The sequence below is a fragment of the Terrapene carolina genome, unplaced genomic scaffold (assembly GCF_002925995.2).
Source record: "Terrapene carolina triunguis isolate 2854851 unplaced genomic scaffold, T_m_triunguis-2.0 Scaffold66, whole genome shotgun sequence".
NCBI classification, from domain to species: Eukaryota; Metazoa; Chordata; order Testudines; family Emydidae; genus Terrapene; species Terrapene triunguis.
This window is the reverse complement of record NW_020664417.1, coordinates 88,892,936-88,917,598: the sequence shown is the minus strand read 5'-3', so window position 1 is coordinate 88,917,598 and position 24,663 is coordinate 88,892,936. Positions and strand designations below refer to the sequence as shown.

Genomic DNA, 24,663 nt, shown 5'->3' with positions numbered 1-24,663 from the left:
TTGTCCCCCTTCCCTGTTGCATCATGACAGTATTGATTCCCTTATTCAGAAACCATTCCTAATGGAAAAGTATACAGTGGTCTGACCTTGAATATCTCAAAAGATACCTTCTGCAAACACTTGTGACAGTGTATTCCACTGTTTAATTTTAATTAAATTTTCATTCAACTATTTTAACTCTTTACTTGCTCCTGGTTTTTGAATGCTGTTGATTTGTCTTAACTTAATTTTACCTACTTTTGGTCAATTGCCAGGTCTTTCCTAGACCACTTTCTGACTTTAGAGGGAACATTCTTGTGGTCAACTTTTCATATATCTCTTATTTTTTCCATACATTACCCTATTTGTTTCCTTGTTCTAAGCTCCTTTATTCTTTCTTATTAAATATGGTTCCCCAGAACTGAAGGCTGTTTTGTCAATTGAAAACAAAATGGAGAAGAACATGCATGAATCACATGTAAGACCCTTATTGTGTTCACTACTTTTGAAAGTTAGCCTTTGCCTGAGTTGCCTTGCCCCAATCTTATTGTGGATTTCCTCCCAAATGGGAGACTTGAGACAGGTCTTGAAGTTGACTTAAAGCCACACTTGAGTGCCCAGCTGATTTCTTGAGTTAATCAAGACTGAACAGTAATTATCCTGTCCTTCAAAGCATGGTATTGATGAAACCTCCCAGGTTTGTATCATTCATGAATTTTTATCTCTGGTTTCTTTTAAGAACAGCTCAGCATTTAATGAAGCTAATGGATTCTTCTGGGTTTCCCCACTGGCTGAGCTGAAGGTACATTTTCCCTGTAAAAGCATAATTCACACTATTGAGGCACATATTCAGGATAAAGGCATTCGCTGATGGCTTTATGCTTACAATTGCCAACAGATGTGATCCCTTGTAATGAACCATGTGACCTTAATTTGCCATTGTTTGCCAGCAGGAGGATCTTGCAGATAAGGCGTCACTTCTATTTTCTAAAGGCTGTCATCTTCTACTTTGGCAGCTTTCCCTGCTAAATATGGTATACCACATTATAGTGGCACTCTGCTCATCCACAACAGATCGGCAGCAGTCCCGGCATGTCCAGAAACATGTATGTGCCCCAAGTTTGAGCACTATTAGGTCTGCTAAATCTCCTCGCACAAAGGGTTAACTGGCAATTCATGCTTACTCTGCATGCCTAAGGTGAAGCAGGCATTTTAATCTTTGAGTTGAATAAATTTTAAAATAATCTGCAGCCACACAACAGGATTTGTGGGAGGGGGGGCCCTCTGGTGAATCAGGAATAGTATTCTGTGAAGAAGGAAGGTATTGTAATACATGACTAGATATAAAATTCATATTAAATGATTGCTTCAGTAGGATATAAGTACAGAATAATTAGGAAAAGTTACTTAGGTAAAAACTCAGAAAAATACCTCACATTTCAATGGTGGGGGGGGGAAAGTGTTACAAACATGTAACATTCAGAAGTATATATCTGTAAATATTTTGTGTACATACACATACACAAACTTAGATATGAAGATGTACCAAATCTTAACATCTCATTCACAAAGAATAACTTGTAAACACACAGGTATATTTTATTAAACAAAAAGGTAATGTATTAAACGTACATGAAGACAGTAGGTGAGAAGTTCATATTCAGTGCTGACACTTTTCTTGAAGCCTATTTAATATATATATTATGCAGTATAGACAAGTGAAGAACTGTCTTGCATTCTTTCCAATAACATGCAGAAATGAAGACTTTAGCATTGCCTTTGTGAGGTTTTTTGTCTTTAGAACACCTTCATGAAATTACTGTATTGTGTGTATTATTTTTAACTTAATGAAGACTCCACCCACAATTCTGTTCTCTGTAGGAAACCTCCACTGATCTCTCCTTGCTGAATAGCTCTGTGGGATGTGAAGCAATGATGTCTACTGAATATAGAAGATAATTTAAGTGTCACAAGACTCAAAAGTCCACTTTTGCCAACATATTAAATAGAAACCAAGAAAGAGGATAAGCAGGAACCTTGAAATGGGCTGTCCTTGCACAAAGGCTGATGTGCAAGAGAGGACCAGTCTGGCATCAGTAGTAGTTACATGTAGTCTACTAATTCAGTACACCTCTACCCCGATATAACGCGACCCGATATAACACGAATTCGGATATAACGCAGTAAAGCAGTGCTCCGGGGGGGCGGGGCTGCGCACTCCGGTGGATCAAAGCAAGTTTGATATAACACGGTTTCACCTATAACGTGGTAAGATTTTTTTTTTGCTCCCGAGGACAGCGTTATATCGAGGTAGAAGTGTATTTTTATTTTTTATGAACGTCCCATTTTAATCAGTAAGCTTCTTCCCTCATCCAGTGATTGGGGTGGGCAGGCTGATTTTGTCTGTCTTCAGATAAATTGTCATGAGAGATGACTACCTAGTATGAGGAATCATTATTTTAATTTTTGTAAAAAGGGGAAAAGTTCCAAGAGTTAAAATGTGGAAATAGGTTAGGACACTGCATGAGCTATGTGGTGTCAATTTATTGAGATTGGTTTTCTTTATTTTGCTCTCTTTCTGTGTCTGACATTACAATAACAGCTTCTCTGAAAAATGTCTTCTGTGGGGGCTAGAAAGCAGGACTTTTTGATTAACTGAAGGAAAAATGATTGTTGATCTTGTGTTTTTGCTGTCCTTACCAGCATGTTGCAGCTTCTTGTGCAATGACTGACTAGAAGCTGTACAGTAGATAAGTGAAATAATCAAGATTTATACAGAACTCAGTTTTACCAAACTATTCATTTTGTGTAGCTATTAGCAGAATGTAAAGCCATATTTTGGTATTGGACTGGTTAGCTTAATTCTTCTTTATAAAATAACTTGGGGAGACAAAATGGGTCACCTGACTGTGAGTGGTGTACAGTAATAGCGGGTGCACAAAACTTTCAAACTAGTTCATAATTTTGATTGCAGCACTTCCTAACTGAACATATATTCTCTCTGCTTCCAGTCAAGCCCTGGTAAATCAGCCTGGCTTAGAATTTTGTTTTTTGATTCAGGCATAATAAGAGGGAAAGGGGAAAGTAATACTGTCAGCGTTAAAATGAGAGGGGAGTAGGTCAGGGACACTTGCTAGAAATATTGTATTTTTGGTAGATCTTGTCATTTGGATGTTTGCTATTTAAAATGAGGAAATATCAGGATATTGAACAAAACAAGAACACTTGGCCTACAAGTTTGACTGAGAAGTTTTGTCAGTTATGCTTCTGTGAGGTTTTTGACTTTATCCACACACCACTTCATAAGAATCTTCCTATTTCCCCCTTGTCCTCAACAGACCTGCCTCACAGTGGGGTGAATGAGTTGGACTTGATTGGCTGCCATAAGTGGATTGGCAGTTAAATTTGTTGTTACTAGAGGCCCTGTTGTTCTAAGCACTGTAAAATAAGTTGTTTAATAATAATGAAGAGATGGCCCATGCCCCAAAGAGCTTAAAGTCTAAATATATTAATGTCTTCTCTATCAGCCGTTTTTCCCAAGTTCTCCCCCTAGCCTGGTTAGTCATTCTGCTGTCAGGGTGTAGTTGTTGGCACAGCCTTGGCAAGGAGCTGGCGAAGGTGGTGAGAAAAGGGTTCCAGTTGCTGAGCTCCTGCCCATCCAGCAGGGACATATCGTCCTCTGGTAGCAGGGAGAAGACCACTAAAGAAAGCAGACAATGCAGAGGTGAGAGGGGGAAGCTGAAAACAGGAATAAGCTTATTTCCGCCTCTTGAAGCCCTCTTATGAGCCCCAGAGGCTTCATCACACTGTGCTTGCTTGACAGTTAGCTGTTTGCTTTTGTGTGTCTACATGTTGCATACTACCGTGTGGGGTGTGGCCAGTTACTGATCTGTAGAAGTAGCTGAGTCAGGAGGAAGGCGATTTTAATAAGACAACTGCTAATGTCCAGATTCACCATGCGTTCCCTGAGCAAGGCTGGCAAAAAAGGGCTAATGCGATCTTTGGACATATAAACAGAGAAGTAGGAGTAGTGAGGTGATTTTCCATCTGTATGTGGCATTGATGAGATGAATACTGAAATACAGGACACAGGTCTGGTATCTGAATTTTATAAAGAATATTGCAAAATTGGAGATGATGCAGAAAAGAGCCAGAAAATAATTCATAGTCTGGCGAAAATGCCTTACAGTGGGACTTAAATACCTCAATCTCTTAGTTTAGGAAAAAGAAGATTAAGAGGTGACTTGATTACTGTTAGTACTTTCACAGGGAGAAAAATACCATGTACTCTAAAGGGTTCTTCAGTCTAGTGGAAAAATGCATAACAAGATCCAATGCCTGGAAGCTGTCACCAGACAAATTCAAGTGAGAAATATGTCTCACATTTTCAACAGTGAGAGTGACTTAACCATTGGAACAAACTACCAGGGGAAGTGGTGGATTCTCCATCTCTTGATGCCTTCAAATAAAGACTACATTCTTCTCTGGAAGACTTGCTTTAGTCAGACACAAGTTATTAGGCACAATACAGTGGTAACTAAGTGACATTTAATGGCCTATGTCATACAAGAGGTCAGACTAGATAATTCTGGCTTTAAAAATCTATGAATCTCATGTATTAATAATTTGCTAATGAACAAATAATAGTTCCACAGCCCAAAACTAATAGTATGCGTAATCTATTTGAAAATTATTTTATCCTAAAAATATGAATTTTCTGTGTGTATTTGCAATTTAAACAGAGGCAAAAAATTTAAATGATTACTCACTTGCAAATTATTAGGGCATCAAGCAAACGTTTTAATTTTTCAGCAAGACTATTTGCTGACAGGCAAATCTATATCTTCTATGTACAAAAGTGCCGATGTGTACACGATGCAGTACTGCAGAATTTTAAACAAAAACTGTTCTGGTCTCTTTGATCATCAGTCTATGGGTTGGCTATTATTTGTTTGCTTTCAATAACTTACTGTGCAAATGGCTTTGGAGCAGGACATTCATTGAGTTTATATTTTTCTCTATAGTCCTTTTAATATGCAGTGTAATAGCTTTATGAACACCATTGTTTCATGAGCATAAAGTGAAAGACTGAGAGAGGAGGGAGGTCATCTATTGTTTAATTTGTGCTTCGTTTTGACTATCCTTCTCTTGTGGCCCAATCTTACCTTGATGTTCCCCAACCATTTCTGCCTCTACTGTGAACTCTTCTTTTGCCATAGTTCTCTTGATATCTTGTACTTCCCTTACACTCCGTCTATGTTGAGATGAATCATGCTTGTTGTTCTTTTTGAACACTATGAAACCAGCTCAAGGGAGTGATTCTTTTTTATCAGCAGGATTCTATCCACTCCTCTCAGTTGGGTCAGTAGGCATAGGAGCCCCCGTTGAAATGTCTGCCTTCCCCTCTGTGATGACATTCTTCTCTCTCTACCCGTCTTCTTTCTCCCAGCCCTTTCCCCATGGGCAATACTTTTTTGGCACGTTTGTTTTTCCTGCCTCTGCTGGCCAATTCCATTTTATTGTTTCCCTCCCTGTGGGAATGTATATAACTCCCTGGCTCCTTTCATCCACTTCCCTCCTACAACGTGTAGCAACTTGTAGTGGTGCAGCATTAGTCAGAGTATGCTAGACAGTCCTTGAACTTCCCACATGAAAAGTACACAGAAAACTTAATCTGTGATATGTTTAAGTGTAGAAGAGTAATAATAGTGAATATTTACAAGCAGAGTTCAATGACAAACTTAACCTAACTTTGTAGTTTGCTGCCTCATCCCCCAAATTGCACCTAATTCTGGGTTGCTAATTAAAAAGCAGTTGTATAGGATGTGGCTGATAACTTAAAGCTTAAAAATAAGCTCTAAAATACGTATAGTAAGAAGTCATTTATCTTTGATTTAAACTGTTATGATATCACAACATGGTATTAGACTCTTACATTGTATACATACTGTGTATATTAGCTAGAGAGCAGGGGTCGTCAGCCTTTCAGAAGTGGTGTGCCAAGTCTTCATTTATTCACTCTAATTTAAGGTTTCGCATGCCAGTAATACATTTTAACGTTTTTAGAAGGTCTCTTTCTATAAGTCTATAATATATAACTAAACTATTGTTGTATGTAAAGTAAATAAGGGATTTAAAATGTTTAAGAAGCTTCATTTAAAATTAAATTAAAATGCAGAGCCCCCCGGATCGGTGGCCAGAACCCAGGCAGTGTGAGTGCCACTGAAAATCAGCTCGCGTGCCGCCTTTGGCACACGTGCCATAGGTTGCTTACCCCTGAGATAGGTGAACACTTGATTTTGGTCCTTATTTGAAGAGCACCAGAAAAGCTTTTGTACTATCTTCATGGGGTTTTTTGTTTGTTTGTTTTTGTTTTAAACCGACAGTACATATGGTACCATGGTACATTTACGTATATAATGTATATGCATGTTAAATATAATCAGACTTGAAATTCACACTCCTGGTGATTTACTACACACAACTCAGTGTTTGCTGGCATATTTTCAGCACTTTTGCAGTGCCAGCAATCCATGCTTACTGTGCTACATGCTTAATATATTAAGAGTCACAATAACATAAATTGCTATGCAAGTATGATTTTGATAAATGGAACTCTTAATCCTTTCTGAATATGCTAAAATGCCACAAATGAGCTGTTTCACAACAATTTAGTGGGTCTCTTCTATAGAAAGTTATTTTATAAACTGGACAGGAGTCTCTTGTTTATCTGTTTACAAAATCTGTTATCTCTTCCTATTTGAACTGCATAGTACAGCTTTGTTTTGCTGTGAAAAACTTTTTAATTTTGCACTAATCATGATCTTTTGAGATGAAGCATCTTGTTTTATGAAAGGCCATGGTGTAGGAGCTGCACTGTTACAAGTAATAATACCAACCACCAATTAAACAGAACATATCACAGTAAATGTTGCCTGTAAAATAAACGTGTTCAATAAAATTGAATTTGGTTTTAAGAGCTTCCGTAAGGATTAGTACTTGAAATACGAAATATATATTGACTTTTGTCTCTTACAAGTAAATACTCAGGCAAATTATTTTAGGATTTTTCAGCACCAGGGTTTTTCTTGGCTTTTTCAAAACTTTGTATGAGGGAAATGTAGTCCAGTTGAAGCAGGATACTTTGGGGAGATTATTTGACCCTATTCCTCCAACTCTTAAAATACATCTCAGATTAAATCTCCCTATTTTCTTTAGTTTTAAACTAAAAACTCTTAAATCATGTGGGCCCTACAAAAATTAAAAATCAAAAATCTATTCTTGCTTTCTTTTATGAAGAAAATACATCTTCTGCTGGTTAGAGTAGTCTAAAACCATTTTGGGTCATTCTGAACACACTGTCCCTGTTTTATCCAAGTAGTGTGTGTCCTATTTTTGACATAATTAATCACAAATAGGATCTTGCCATTAAAAGGTATTTAGTATTTAAAAGATTGGCTGACAGTGTTTATCTTTAATCAGAAATGCCTAATTTACTGGCCAATTCAAAGGGCCTTTACTAGGCCTAAAATTACAAAATGATGATTTTTTATATTAATAACTCAGGAGCACAGTAATCCTCTTTAGTCACCAAAACATGACTACTTGTTGCAGACAGTGACACCATAGAGCAAGAAGAAGATTTTTGTTTTAAAGTTATCTTTAAAGTGAGCCATTTAGTCAATGTTGGGGTTTCTTAGTGGTGGCGGCTTTTTAAGGATTGTAAGTGCTTCAGGACAAGGGCAGAAGTTTCCTGTACATGTTGGCATATTTTGGGTGCTACCTTATTATTATAGTTATAATGCAGTTCACAGTTAATGCTGAAAGCATTAACTTGCTAGACCAACTTGCTTGACAGGTAGTTTCACACTAGAGACACTTTGTCATTTAAAAAAAAAAAAAAAAAAAACACTAGCTGAAACTCCAAAATAAAATGAAAAACACAAGCGGTTTTTTTCCCCCCATGTTTAATTTCTATCAGTAAATGCAAGAGTGAGAACCCCTGGAGTGAATCACAGTGGTATTCATGATCCTGTCATACTAAAAAGATGGCTTTTAAAATACAAATTATTTAAGGGTAAAAACCATAGGGACCTAAAACTGACATCTCTTGAGTAATGTTACTGAATTATGTTAAACTGCTGTTTTACCCTACAAAGAGGCTGCATCTTAGTAGCAAGTGAAGTGTATGTACTTTATATCTCTTGAATAATGTAAAGCACATTTAAGAAACTTCAGGAAAAAAGACACCTATAAATACAAGTACTTTTGGTTAGATATATGACCACTGATTGTGTGCATCATTGGAAGTTTTTGAAAACAGGTTGGACAAATACCGGTCAGGAATGGTCTAGGTACACTTGGTCCTGCCACAGTGCAGGGAGCTGGACATGATGACTTTTCAAGGTCCTTTCCAGCTCTACGTTTCTATGATTCTATGATAATGCGGAAAAGCATTTGGCCTTTGGTTTCAGAGTGGTAACCGTGTTAGTCTGTATCAGCAAACACAACGAGGAGTCCTTGTGGCACCTTAGAGACTAACAAATTTATTTGGGCATAAGCTTTCGTGGGCTAAAACCTGCTTCATCGGATGCATGAAGTGAAAAATACAGTAAGCAGTACCCTGTGACTCCCAGAATTGGACATAATACTCCAGCTGAGGCCTCGCCAGTGCCAACGAGAGCTGGTCAATTACCTCCCATGTCTTACATATGACCAATGGTTCTCAACCCACAGCCTGCGGGCCGCTTGTGGCCCAATCAGCACACAGCCGTGGCCCATGTGACATCCTCAGGACCATACAGGTGGTATGTATATAGTTTGGATGCGGCCCACATAACACATAGAAAGCTGCATATGCAGCCCACAATGGTAAATAGGTTGAGAGCCACTGCATGTGATAATCATGTTAATACACCGCAAAATGACATTAGCCTTTTTTGCAGCTGCATCACATTGTTGATTCATATTCAATATGGTGATCCACTATAACCCCCAGATCCGTTTCAGCTGTACTGTCACTTACGCAGTAGTTCTCCATTTTGTAGTTGTGCATTTGATTTTTTTCTTTCCTGAGTGAAGTACTTTGCATTTGTCTTTATTTAACTTCATTTTGTTAATTTCAGATTCTCAAATTCTCAGATTTGTCAAGCTCCTTTTGAATTCTAATCCTGTCCCCAAAAGTGCTTGCTACCCCTCCCAGCTTGGTGTCATCTGCAAATTTTATAAGCATACTCTCCACTCCATTATCCAAATTACTAATGAAAATACTGAATCACACCAGACCCAGGACTGACCCCTGCAGGACCCCATTAGATATGTCTCTTCCCCCCTACCCCCCAGTTTAACAGCAAGCCATTGAAAGCTACTCTGAGTATGGTTTTTCAACCAGATGTGCACCCGCCTTATAGTAATTTCATATAGATTACATTTCCCTAGTTTGCTTATGAGAATGTCATGTCCAAAATCCCTTAGTAAAATCAAGATATATCATATCTAGTGCTTCCTCCTCCACTAGGCCAATAACCCTGTCAAAGAAGGAAATTTAGATTCATTTGACATTATTTGTTCTTGACAAATCTATGCTGGCTATTCCATATAACCCTATTATCCTCCAGGTGCTTACAAACTGATGATTTAAAGATAGGTACTATGTTTATCCTTCTCCAGTCCTCTGGGTCCTCACCTATCCTCCAGGAGTTCTCAAAGATAATTGCTAACGGTTCTGAGATAACTAACAATTAGTTCCTTATGTACCTTAGGATGAATTTCATCAGGCCCTGCAGATTTGAATACAGCTAACTTATCTAAATATTCTTTAACCGAGTGGTTTTCAAACTTTTTGTATTAGTGACCCCTTTCACACAGCAAGCCTCTGAGTCTGACACCCCGCCCCTCCTTATAAATTAAAAATGTGTGTCTGGGGGGGTGTCAATTTAATTTAATGGGAACTCGGGGCTTGCAACCCCCATGTAACTACCTTGAGAACCCCTGCTTTAACCTGTTCTTCCTTATTTTGGCTTATGTTCCTTCCCCTTGTTGTTTAATGTTAATTGTGTCCAGTATCTGGTGGCCGTTAATCTTTTCAGTGAAGTCTGAAGCAAAATAGGCATGTGACACCTCAGCCTTCTTAATATTATCAATTATTTGCTCTCCTTCCCCACTAAGAGGGGACCTACACTTTTCTGCATCTTTCTCTGGTTCCTAATATATTTATAGAACATCTTATTGCCTTTTATGTCCCTTGCTAGATGTAACTCATTTTGTGCCTTATCCTTTCTGATTTTTGTCCCTACATGCTTCTGCTATCTTTTGTACTCCTCCTTAGCAATTTATCCATGTTTCCATTTTTGTACAATTCCTTGTTGATTTTTCAGGTCACTTAAGAGCTCCTGATGGAACTATATTGGCCTCTTCCTATCTTTCCTTTGCATCGGGAATGTTTGTAGTTCGTTGTGCCTTTAGTATTGTCTCCTTGAGAAACTGCCAGCTCTCCTGAACTCCTTTTTCCCTTAGGTTTTCTTCCCATGGGACCTTACTTACCATTTTTCTGAGTCTGTTAAAGTCTGCTTTTTTTGAAGTCCATTGTCCTTATTCTGCTGCTCTCACTCCTTCATATCATTAAATCTATCGTTTTCATGATCACTTTCACCCAAATTGCCTTCAGTCTTCAGATTCTCTACCAATGCTTCCCTGCTAGTTAGAATCAAGTCCAAAGAGGCTCTCTCCCTGGCTACTTCCTCCACTTTCTGGAACAAAAAGTCCCCAGTATATTCCAGGAACTTATTGGAGATTTTGTGTTTTGCCCTGTTACTTTTCTAACAGATGTCTGTATAGTTAGTCTCCCATTAGTACCAGAGCTTGTGTTTGGATTTTTCTGTTTGTTCTAGAAATGCCTCATCCATCTCTTCTTCCTGATTTAGTGGCCTATAGCAGACCCCATATCCTGACATCATCCCTATTTTTACCCTGTTTATCTTTACCCAGAGACTCTCAATTGGTCTGCCTCTTACCTCCTTGTGGGCTTCAGAACAAGTGTATATATTCTTGATGTATAATGCAGCACCTCCCTTCTACCCTCCCTTTTCTTCCTAAACAAACGATACCCCTTTATACCAATATTCCAGTCATGAGGCTTATCCATCCAAGTCTCTGTGATGCCAATTAAGTCATAATTTAGCTTAAGTAATAATACTTCTAGTTCTTCCTGTTTATTCCCCAAGCTCCTTGCATTTGTGTATAGACATCAAAGATCTTGAGCAGATTCCCCATTTAGTTCTACTTAATTAATAAAAGGGGAAATTGGGGAATATAAAAGATAAGCTAGGAATTGTTTTAAAAAAAAAAAGAGAGAGAGACAAGGAAAGCAAAAGGGGAAATTTATGGCCATAAGAGTTAAGGATAAGAAAGAGTTCTTAAAATATATTGGGAACAAAAAGAATTCTAACAATGGTATTAGACCATTAGTAGATGGAAATGGTAAAACTGTCAATAATAGTGTAGACAAGGCAGAAGTAGTCAATAAATATTTCTGTTTGGGAAAAACATATATGGTAGTCTTATATGGTGATTAATCACTTTCCATTCTAATTGTAACTCAGGAGTATGTCAAACAACAGTTACTAAAGTTAGACGTTCTTAAATCAGCAGGTTTGGATAAATTGCAGCCAGGAATTTTAAAAAAGCTGGCTGAGAAGCTTGCTGGGCCATTCATGTTGATCTTCAATAACTCTTGGAACACTGGGGAAGTTCTGGAAGAAAGCTAATGTTGTGCTAATATTTAAATTGGCTAAATGGGACTACTTGGGTAATTAATTATAGGCTAGCAGCCTGATGTCGATCCCCAGGCAAAATAATGGAACAGCTGATATAGGGACTTAATTAGTAAAGAATTAAAGGAGGGTGATATAATTAATACCAATCAACACAATTTTATGGAAAATAGCTCTTGCCAAATTAACTTAATATTTTTTGATGAAATGATTAGTCTGGGTGATAAAGGTAATAGTATTGGTGTAATGTACTTCTTTAAGGTATATGACTTGTTACCTTGCAATATTTAGATTAAAAAAACTAGATAAATTAGAACAAAACAAAATTAACATGGAAAACACTAAATGGATTAAAAATGGGCTGGCAGGTCGCAAAATGCATTTGGAAATTGATGATGATTCCCTAAGTTTCTAGTGGTGTCCCATGGGATTGGTTCATGGCCATGGTTGTTGTTGTTGTTGTTGTTGTTTTAATCAATGACTTGGAAGAAGATATAAAAGCATTACTGAAAAGGTTTGCAAATGACAAAAAGATTTTGAAGGAGTGTTAGCTTAGAAATGTTTTAACAAAAAACATGCTATACAGGCAAAAGTTTCTAATATGGATCTGGCCCCAATGTGCAAGTTTGCATTTGTTTTCTACATAAAATATAAAGTTCATGTAATGGACAAATGAACTTGTAAATGTTTTCAAGAAGTCTTTTTAAATTTATATTCTTGATTAGGTAAAACGTTGTCTTTTTAATCCTATCGTTTTGTTTGAAAATCTGTTCACTTTATTGACTAAAAAAACCAAAACAAACAAAAATTCCTGAAAATGGAGCACTCAGGACAGCTCTGAATGAGAAGTGAGGAAGAATAATATGGGATGGTTTTGAAGAATAGCATGCAAGTGTGGTGTGGGAGGGTTTTGACAGCTGGTAAATGAATATTCATGATAGGGGGAGGTAAGGGGCAGGGTTCACTGGGAGTTCTCCGATCTGGTTGAAGGCAGATTACTTCCTGTATTGACAGGCAAAAAAGGGGGGGGGGTTCTCTTTCAGTTGGGTTAGCTTAAACACAATTGGGAAAACTACACAATTTTTGCCTCTCAAGACAGAAGCATTGGCCTGGTCTTTACACCTTTTTTTCCTAGTATTCTGACTGAGTTAGTTAATATAGTAATTAAGATGCAATAAAATTCTAGTGAAGACAACAGTGGTAAGCAAACACCTTCTTTTCCTCATGTGGGGACAAATCTAGAGACCCTGTTAATTTCATTAGCATAGTTGGCCAGTAGCTCCTTCAGTTTATAAAATGCAATACTGTTGTTAGAGACATGGTCATCTACTTCCTGGAGTTGTAAAGTGGCACTAAGGAAGATGCCTTCTCTGTGTCCTTGTCCTTAGCCCTAAAATAAAAAATACAATACAAACTACAAACACTTTTATAATATGTCTGCACAGGTTATGTTGTTTGTGTGTTTAGAGAAACAAGGAGTTTCAGGCCTGGATGTCCAGCCTCTCTTGCATTGTTTGGTAGGGTATCTGTTTTTTAAATAAAAACACAAGGATGGGGAAATGAAAGGAAATTTGTAGATGGGTTAAATCTGATCATTAAATTGCATGTTAATGCATATTACATTTGACACATACTGTACTTGGGATGTGAAAATAGCCTCATAACACTGTCAGTTCAGCTGTATCTCATTCGGTCTTTTTAAAATGAAGCGCCGCTCCAAGAAGTGACTCTAAAAAATGTAATCATGGGGTTCCATATCTCTGTGTTACAAACTCTCAGATCACGTTTGTTTGGCTTGCATGTAAAAAGACAGTATTTCACGCTGCCAGCCCTGCAAATTCGGCCTGGAAGCTGAAAGTCGAGCTGTGTTCCTTTTTTCGGTTTGAGCACCTTGCCAGTAAAACTTTTTATTAGCCAGATTCTGCCACCTCTACTTGGGCCTGCTGGAGCAGTTTTCAGTGGGGTTCCATGAGTGTAACCAAAAACAGATTTGACCCACAGTTGGAATTTAACAGTTTTGTTGCTGTGTGATCAGGAATAGTTCTGCAATTGGTTTTAGTTCTGCCATCTGAATTGGAGTAAAAAGTAGTAAATTATTTTTCATAATTAGAGTATGATTCAGAAAACAATGAGAGCAGATTGGTAATGATTATATAGCCTCTCTTCTAACCATAATTGCACTTTCAAGAGTGGAATGAGGGGATTTAGGTTCACAGTATAGTGCCTGGAGCATGCCACCATTATGGTACTGCATGTAAATCAGAAAATATTTGCACCAAATGTCATATCAAATGAAACAAAATGTTGTATATTTGGAGAAAAGACCACTTTACCTTGCCAAGTAACTTTGCTTTTCAGCTTCTGCAGTATTGGTAATAAAAAATAGTCTTCTAAATCAGCCAATAAATAAGTAAATGAAATAGAAAAAAAAGAAATTTTAATGGAGATATCCCATCTCCTAGAACTGGAAGGGACCTTGAAAGGTCATTGAGTCCAGCCCCCTGCCTTCACTAGCAGGACCAAGTACTGATTTTGCCCCAGATCCCTAAGTGGCCCTGTCATAACTATGAAGGGAAGGGTAACAGCTCTCTGTGTACAGAGACTCCAAATCCTTTTACCTGTAAAGGGTTAAGAGGCTCGGGTAACCTGGCTGACACCTGACCGAAGGACCAATAAGGAGACAAGATACTTTCAAATCTTGGGGGGGGAAAGGTTTTTGTGTGTGCTCTTTGTTTTAACGGGTGGTTCGCTCTTGGGACTGAGAGGGACCAGACATCAATCCAGGTTCTCCCCATCTTTCTAAACAAGTCTCTCCTATTTCAAACTAGTAAGTAAAAGACAGGCAAGGCGTCTTAGATTTACTTTGTTTTCTCAACTTGTAAATGTACCTTTTTACCAGAGTGTGTATCTTTGTTTGCTGTACTTTGAACCTAAGACAGAGGGGGGTCCTCTGAGCTCTTTAAGTTTGATTACCCTGTAAAGTATTCTCCATACTGATTTTACAGAGATGATTTTTACCTTTTTCTTTAATTAAAAGCCTTCTTTTTTAAGAACCAGATTGATTTCTCCTTGTTTTAAGATCCAAGGGGGTTTGGATCTGTATTCACCAGGAGTTGGTGAAAGGAGGGTGGAAGGAAGGAGGGGGGATGGTTAACTTCTCCTTGTTTTAAGATCCAAGGGGGTTTGGATCTGTGTTCACCAGGGAATTGGTGAAAGGTTTCTCAAGGCTTCCCAGGGAGGGAATTCTTGTGATGGTGGCAGCGGACCAAAGCTAAGCTGGTAGATAAGCTTAGAAGTTTTCATGCAGGCCCCTACATTTGAACCCTAAAGTTCAAAGTAGGGATCCAGCCTTGACAGGCCCCCTTAAGGATTGAACTCACAACCCTGGGTTTAGCAGGCCAATGCTCAAACCACTGAGCTATGAGGCTCCAACATGGCAGTGGGAGAACACAGGCGCCTTGCTGCGCGGAGGTGGGTGATCACCCTGCGTGCGCAGACACCCACACGCACACTGAGACTCGGAGGTGAGGATGCACCCGACCCTGACACAGTGCAAGGGGCAGGCCTGCCCCAGAGCCCATGTCCCAGGGAGGGAGTACGGGAGGGCTGGAGGGTGGTCCCTACTTCCCTGCAGCCAGTGGCCTGTGCTTACTGCTGCCATGCTGGAGCCACCACATTTATTTATTGACAAATAAGATTTGCAGAATTTTAAATTTTTGGTTCAGAATTCCCTCAGGAGTAGCAGGTGAACCAGCTCACCAGGGTTACCATCCCTGCTTCATATGCACCAGGTTGGGCAAGCAGGCTCAGCCCAGCAGGATCCAAGTGTGGAGGGGCTTAGTGTTGGGGGAATCTAGGTGTGGGGTGAGGGACTCTGTGTGGGGCAATCTGGGTGCAGGCAGCTGAGTGGGGGGGGGTGTGTGTGTCCTGGTGTGGGGGGGGATCTGGATGCACAGGGACTTGGGGGTGGGGGCACGTTTCCGGTTGCAGGGGCAATGGGACTTTGAAGGTGGTTGGGACTCAGCAGGAGTGATCTGGGGGATGGGGGCGCTGGAACTCAGGGGAGGTTGAATGGCTCAGTGGGGTGGGCTGGCTGGGGGAGTGGGGCTTGGGGTGGTGGTGGTGGTCCAGGTGCAGCTGGTTGAGGGTCCAGGGGCAGGGGGTTCATGGGATGGTCCAGGTGCATAGGGGGTGGGGCTCGTCAGGGTGGGGATTGGATTGAAGAGGGCTCAGCAGGGGATGGTCTTGGTCAGGGAAAATGCGCGTGCCCAGCCGGGACTAGCAGCTGAGCCCGACGCAGGGGTAGGGGCCACCGGCTGGGGTGGGACTGGGGAGCGAGGAGGTGGGGCTCGGCAGGGATGTCTGGGTGCAGGGGGGGCACCTCCAGAGCCAGGCGGTGAGGCTGGGTGAGGTGAGGGTTTAGGTGCGGGAGGCTTATTGGGGTGTTTTGTGCGCGGGGGACGGTGAGGCTTGTTGGGAGAGTATGGGTATGGGAGAGGTCCAGATGCACAGGGGTTGGGCAGACATGGGGTGGGTCTGATCTGGCTGCATCCCCCTGTGGTGATTTACCCTTCCGCTGGCTGCTCTGGGCGCTAGAAACAATGCGCCCCTGTTGCTGCTGCGGAGGGGGCTCATGACTGCTCTTGGAGCTTCCCTTTGCTTCCCCATCAGTAAGTCATTTTTCTGGAGGGAAGCAAAGAAATCTGCGCTTGACATGAATTTTGTGTGCATGCCCAGTGGTGCAGAATTTCCCCAGGAGTAGCATAAGTTTTATGTGGATTTGGACGCTGCTTACCCAAAGCAATGTTTGCACATCTTCCCCAGCCAACAGGTCTACTCCTATCCATAAGTTAAATACATGCATACACTTGCAGGGCCAGTACCTTAATGTGAATGTTCTCGTTTGATTTTTTTTTTTTTTCCCCCCTTGGAGTTTCTAGCAACTTCAGGTATTCTGGGGATGATTTCCTCACTATATAAAAATGGAATACAAATAAACACACACAACTCTCTCTCTTTATTCCATAGTGGTACATAAACTAATCATTCCATTTGATTCTCTGAACTCCTTCTGCCCCTGCCCCCCCCTTAAAAATATTGCAATATATTCTGACATGAAGCAATATTAGCTTGTGCTGAGGAAGGGAGGCCAAATGGGTAGGGCACTAATCTAGGACTTGGGAGACCTGAGTTCAAATCCCTGCAACACACTGTGACTGTGGGTAAATCACTTAATTTCTCTCTGCTTCAGTTCCCCATCTGTAAAATGGGTATACTGCTTCCCTATTGTATTGTAAGCAGAAATATATATTAAAGACTGTGAAGCACTTTAAGATCTACTGATGAATGTTGTTATATAAGAGGTAGCTGGTATTATTTTCTATCTATTAACATAGGGTGATCAAAGTAAATCATCTGTTGTAGGTTTTATCCTTAGCACTATGCCTAAGATGTCCACCAGTGACCCAGGAATGCATCTTTTCTTATGGTTTACTGCTTAATTAAATGTCGTCGTCGTCGTCGTCTTCTCCTATAATTTAGAAGTTTTACCTAGTAATTTAATTTACATGACATCTAGTGCAGTAATTGTACAGTTCTTTCCTTTGGAAATTGACCTTTTACTGCTGTAGTATCTTGTGCCCTAGCATTTTACCCAGTCATTGAGCAAGACAGACTTACATTTATTGATTAAAATTAAATAAAATTTAAATTGCATGTTCTGAAAGAAATCCTGTTTAATTAGATGTCACTTCAGTCCTGGATGTGTTTCCTCTCATAGAGTTTGCTGATACTTCTTGTGCAAAAAGAAGGCAAAAATTTATGAAATCTTTTTCCTTTAAAAGACCATGTTCAATAGGAGAAACACTTAATTCCTAAAATGGAAAAATTAATACATTGGAAAATATTTAAAAGTTATGTGCTTATTATGAGCCTTTTACTGGAAATGTACTTTTCAGCAAGAACATAGTATTTGTATGTAATACTTTGATTCATGTAAACTGAAGAAGTGTAAACACAGAGGTTGTTGCTGAGTCTAACTTTAAATCCATTTTTGGTTAAATGAGCTTTAGAAAAATGAAATCTTACACATTCTATGTCTGCAACTCCTTTTACCCCTTGACATTTCTTTGAGGTTTTTTTTCTTTAAGAGAATGGACACAATTTACTGTGGTATATGCCCATGGAACTTTAAGCCACCATTGATGATCGTGAATGATCACTTTTTGAAAATCAACTATTTGTTACAATTAGGAATAAAGTGTTTGGGAAACTGAATCTTTTTTTGTAATGCCATCTCAACTTGAAATTTATCCATGATTATGTATAAATTGGAGAGTACTATAGGTTTGAGACGTGTTTCAAAACTGACATAAATACTTTATATTTCGTAGCAATAGGGGAATGTGGGTGTGGAGGTCAAACAGGCCCCAAACTGGTAAGATCTGTTGTAAGTATTGGAACAGCTTCTGATTTTGTGGGGGCTCTTTTGTCCGGAAAAGCAGTGAACCAAACTACCCAATCAGGTAGGGCAGCTGCAGGCATGAAACTCATTTTTCACATTTTTTTAAAGAGAGAAAAAGAATTCAGTGCTTTGAAATTGAAGATTTGCTTCTGCATTCTTAATGGTAATTAAAGTAAGCATTTGTTAATTTTTTTTAACATTTAAGTATACAATCTGATGCAATTTATAAATGCACATGTACTGCATTCTAACATTGTAGTGATGCTTTGCTATCACTTCACCAAAGTCAGCCTTTAAACTTTTTTTAGAAATTTAAAAATTGAGATACTTTGGCCTGACACTACTTTACTTTAGTTTTACAGAGTGGGGGATGTGTATGTATTCCACCTGGATATCTGCAAATTCTTCCATGGACAATGGCCACCACTCTTAACTTGAGAAGAGACCATTTCTTTGGAAGAAAACTCTAGGACAGTAATAACAGGGAACATTTGCAGAACTAACATGAGCAATATATTTTCTGGTTGTGGTGCCTGCAGGTATTGTCTGGCCTTGGTAACTTTCAACACTGATTGTGCCATTTTCTGCCTAAAATACATTTTTTAAAAAAGGCTTAATAAAAGGCATCTATAATCATGTTTGATAGCAGTTGAAGAACTCTGCTAAACTATCGCTTTCCTGATTAATACGTATAATACAAGATAGTGTTTGAGATTTAAATTGCTTTGCTGATGAAAAAATAATCTTATGTTACTTTAAGGAAGCCTAACTTAATTTTATGCTGAGGCTTAATTATTGGCTATAATAAGTTGAAGGACAAGATAAAACAAAAAGTGATTTCTTTTCTGCTTAGCATACCACAGAGCTCTTTAAACATACAGAGAAAGAAGCTACTGTTTGTACTGTACAGAGAGCAAATGGTGAACATTAAGAAAATAGCAAGCATGTTTCAACCATGTCATCATTACAGTGTCATCATTACATATTTTAAGACATACTATATGTGCCAGTTTTTTAGCTATTTTTTAATATGATGACCGATGGCAAAACCTCATAGCACAATAAGCCAGTTTTATTTCTACATTCATTGACTGCTTCTTGCTTTATGGTGGTCTATGTCTAAACATCATTGGTTGCACTTTGCTAGTGATTGGCTAAGGGAAAAGGATAATTATGCTATCTAAGTTGCAGGGGGTGGTTATAATGGTAACAGTGGATAACATTGAAACTATAATTCAGTAATTGTTGACTAGGATCTCTTTGACTGTTGAATATTTATTGCTTTTAAAATATGTATGGAATAAACCTAATCAGTACAAATATGTATAGTGTCCTATAATGAAACATCATACATTTTCAATCTGACATGTTTACTGAGCATTAGTAAAAGTACAGATACAATCATAACAGAAATCAAAAGGAGAATTTGTCACCCGATTCATTTATAATCCAGTTATGCACACGCAGTACATTTTATTGCTAAATGCTGATGGCAACTGTCACATTCCGGGGTGCAATCCAGAGGTTGTCACCACCTGCCCTGCAATCTTGGGTGCCTCACAATGCTTTGCTGTTGTAACTCCCAACCTGAACTGCTCACAAACAGCCAGAAATATGTGGGTCACTCCCTGAGTTTATGCGTATAGTTACAGCCCTGGCCCAGCAGCTCTGACCCCAGCAGCTTGTCAGCAAGACTTCAGTCACACTCTGACTTCCAGCAGCCTTGGTTACTGCCTGCAGGGTGACCCCAACACACTCCCAGTCCAAACTTTTCCCCAAAAGTGTGTGTTCTTCACTGTTGAGCCCTTTCCTGGGCAGTTCTGATAATAGAGATCTGTTGCCCCGTAAGGGGTCAGTATTCAACAGTTTGCTACTTTAAATGGAGTTACCAAGCAGTTCAGTTTATATTAAAAAAAAAAAAAAAAAGTGTATTTAACTACAAAGAGAGAGATTTTAAGTGAGTACAAGTACAAGGTATTAAAATCAGAAATGGTTACAAGAGAAAATGCTTTCTAGTAGTGCAGATTTAGCAAGTTAGATTTGGTTTAAGGTAAAATCCTTACCACATGTTCCTAGTGACATTGCAGCCCAAATTCTCAGGACAGGATTCCCCCCAAAATCAAAGGGCTGGTTCAGGGGTAGGCAACCTATGGCACGCGTGCCAAAGGCAACATGCGAACTGATTTTCAATGGCACTCACACTGCCTGGGTCTTGGCCACCAATCCGGGGGGCTCTGCATTTTAATTTAATTTTAAATGAAGCTTCTTAAACATTTTAAATCCCTTATTTACTTTACATACAACAATAGATTAGTTATATATTATAGATGTATAGAAAGAGACCTTCTAAAAATGTTAAAATGTATTACTGGCACGCGAAACCTTAAATTAGAGTGAATAAATGAAGACTTGACACACCACTTCTGAAAGGTTGCCGACTCCTGGGCTGGTTCCTTTGCTGTCTTAGCTGAAAGAGAGAGATCGGGAGACAGAGCTTAGCAGCTTTTGCCTCTCACTTTTATAGTCCAGTCACCCTTTGAAATGCATTTGCCTGAGGGTTACCCCTAGATAATGTTCATTCTAGCTGTGAGGACAGAGACCTGGAGTCTCATGGTGAAAGAGGTACCCTGTTCTTGTTCGTTAAAATGTAGCTCAATCTGTTCCTGTCCCCCTTCATTACCAAAGAATGGCCACTTGAGAGGTGATTGGCAGTCAACGTTGATGACATCTGTCTAGAGATATCAGCCTGTCCTTTGTCTTTGAGAAACTGGTTTATCCGTTTCCCGGATTTGTCTGGTAAAACACATTGCAGTAATAATTTCAGCTTATGTTCATAACTTTAATACGTATTTCATACAGCCATTACATAAGAATGTTTTGTTAGTTTTTAAATGATACCTCACAAGGCATATTTTGCACAGAGATTATTACAATACTGTGTAGGGTTTGATTACAGGGGTGCTCTTGGTCACAACATTATGAAGTGAATAGATTTCCCTTGATAGAACTCATTGTTGATTTATATGGGAAAATACTTGAACATAAGATCATGGGTCTGGTTTTATTATGGGCCAGTCAGTTTTTCCCAATCTTACCCCTAGTACTCTGTTAACATAAGGGTCTGCCATTAGGTCACCTTACTTCCATTCAGAGGAGTATCATACACACAGTTCTTTTTGAAGTCTCTGTCAAGGTCACTTTGAATTACCGGCAGGGATGCTGACCACACCTACAAAACTTCATCTCATGAATAGTAGTAATAGTCTTCAGTGACACCCTAACTTGGCATCGCTTCAGCTTTCATCAATGCAGTGGCAAAGTGGATAATTTTGTTTTATATGCGGGGAGAGGTCAACAAAAGTCTCATGCTACACCTGATTCTGATTTCAACCTGGTGTAGATCAGGAATAACTTCTGTATGTCCATGGATATCACATGAGGGTAAACTAATGTGGGAGCAGAATCTGGCCCTTTAATTTATTCCATTATACTGTAATTAATTTGATAAATGATAGTTGAAATTTTAAATTATGTAGTTGTATTGAAAACGTTCTCTGTGGATGTTTTACCAAGTCTTGGCTTAATTTATAGACATTTTGCAGGAGTGGGGAAAGTTTTAGAAAAAGGTTATACTTACTATTTCTAAGCAAATTATACGCAACTGTGTAAACAGGCCTGTGGCCATGACAACCTCCACTGCAGTTCTGGTTCTTTTTTTCTTAGGCAGTGTCAGTATTTAAAATATCATAAATCTACAAGAAAAAACCTACATGGTAAATGAAATATAGGATATAAACACAAGTCGGGTAGCTGTATCATTTGTATAAAATCTCAGAATGTTCCCAGCAGGAAGACTGAGCTCACATACTTTCAGCTGTTCTGTTTTAACAGGTGAAAATACCATCTTCTACTCTGACAGTGTCTTTATTCACTCGAGCTATTCTGAATATCTGTCATATTCAGCATATTTCAATTGTACGGTTTGCAGCACATTGCTTTGGAAAGTACATACACTTAGATTTGGTGGAACAAGTTCATTTTATGTTAATACAAACATTCCTAGCACTGGATTATTGTGTTAGCAATACACAGAATTGTACAGTTCCCTACAGAGTGTTTTCTTCCTCTAAGTATGAGCTGTCACAGCATGACATATTTATGCAGCTCAGAATAATCTCTGAGAATGCGAATTCAAAATGGACCCAGTTCATCCTAGTTTGAAAACACCCTCCTAAACCCTTTTACCACAGATGCATGAAGAAATCCTTTAATAGCATATGTCTTAAAAAAATACACACATTCAGTTGCATTTGATTAGGTCTGTTTGAGTGTATAAAGCTGATAGTGTACAGCTGTACACTAACAGTTAAAAGTCTGCCCTATGCAGGTTAATAATAGGTTGTGCTTACCACAAGCAGTGTTTTTTTTCCCACTTTCTGTGAGATGTCTCATGTCACTCAACCAAATGGAATTTTAATACTGTAACTCGTATTTCTTGTTTAGTCACTGGGATCAGTAGGATGTTGCAGCCTGAATAATTGTAGTGCCAGTGCAATTGGAAGGCAAAGTTTCTAACTATTAAGGAACTAAAAGAAGCATGTGGAAGTGTCAAAACTTTACAAGCTATTGATGGAAATGCCACTAGTTGTAGGTAGCTGTTTGGAACTAGAAAGGCCCAGAGTTTCTTCCTTGTATGTAATTCTGCTAATTAAAGAGTGGGTATCAGACGAGAAAATATTAATGCAAACATCTGTTATAATTGTTCACAAATCATTTTAGTGACACATTGCAAAGCTGAATCACATTGAATGTGATTGTATACAACTGAGCAACTTAATATTTTGAAAAATTAACTGAAGGAAAAGGAATACTCCTAGAAGTCTTAACACTGTACTATGGATTAACTCCATTTCTTATCAGCAGGGACTTTTATTAAGCAAAACTGTAGTGTCACTTCCTGCACCATATTCTTGTCTAGATTTTTGTGCATTTGCTCTGTCTGCAACCTGAAAACTCCCTGCTCTTTGTAAGTTCATGGATTGTTTATAGAGAATTAATCCTTAAACTAGAATTACCAAGTATATATCAGTGGAAGGTTGGAGTGACTTTAAAAAAATGTGAATTTAATGCTTACAAAAAGTGATGGTTTAATAACACTGGAATCTGCAGACCTCTGTCCACAAAACAGGCACAAATACGGAAACGTCATTACAAACATAGGTAGAAATATGACTTTGAAACCGTCCTTTCCCCTCTCTCTTCCCCCTCTCTTCCACGCGCGCCCCCCCCCTCCCCCAAGGAAGCTTTTCCTGACAGTTCTCAGTTTAAGTAAAGCTTACGTTTAAAAACTAGCTAACTGGAAAATATGGCTGACTTAAGTGTAAAGTCTGAAAGCTTCTGTCTGCTATCAATTTGTTGAGAATGGTGTAGAACAGGGGTAGGCAACCTATGGCACGTGTGCCAAAGGCGGCACGCGAGCTGATTTTCAGTGGCACTCACACTGCCCAGGTCCTGGCCACCAGTCCTGAGGGCTCTGCATTTTAATTTAATTTTAAATGAAGCTTCTTAAACATTTTAAAAACCTTATTTACTTTACATACAACAATAGTTTAGTTATATATTATAGACTTATGGAAAGAGACCTTCTAAAAACGTTAAAATGTGTGACTGGCACACAAAACCTTAAATCAGAGTGAATAAATGAAGACTCAGCACACCACTTCTGAAAGGTTGCTGACCCCTGGTGTAGAAAATAATTTTAAAGGGTTAAATTTTGCTGCTATTATATTCTCACCTGTTCCTTTCCTTATACCTAAAGAGTGATAGAGACCTTTTGCCTCCTAGCTTTCTGTGGTTGTTTTGTGCATGCAAGTGCAAACATATGTACATGCCGCCTCCTCCTGAATGAGGTGTGCAATGTGGATCTAGTGCAAAATCCAAACCTTGTTAGTTCCAGAGACAGGCCTTAGCCCCAGAGTTTTGAGGGGTTTTCTATAAAATTCAACACTGGCTTGAATTCTGAAACTGATCTCCCTCTCTTCCCTCCACCCGACAAGTTTGGGCCCATCGTATTTTTCCGTTCTTTCTATTAGGCCTAGTACATCTGCTTGGTGTGGCTTTTACTTTCTCTGAATCAGACAGAAGAGACCCGTCAGGAGCCTGTGTAGAAAAGGATGCAAGGAGAGTAGGGTTGAGGGGACAAAGGTACATGAAAAGAAATGGAGGAAGGGAAGGATTGTTGGCAAACGTGTTAATCTGTAAGAAGTATTAACATTGTTTACAGAGCAGGAAGGCATCAAACTTAAGACAGTTTTAACATTTGCTCTCTACTTTGACAGTCGTACATCAATGAATAGAGAATCACAGTTTTTGAGAAGACACTGTAACTACTTTATTTGTAGAGGAAAATGCTTCAAAGGGCAAGATGTTTTTAAAATTATGTACATTTTA

At 39.0% G+C, this 24,663-nt stretch overlaps 1 protein-coding gene across 4 annotated transcripts in view; it reads left to right on the top strand.

Annotated features, from left to right (window-relative positions):
* Positions 1-24,663, top strand: part of MAEA (macrophage erythroblast attacher) — a 111,117-nt gene that overhangs the window by 52,677 nt on the left and 33,777 nt on the right. The window lies entirely within an intron of this gene.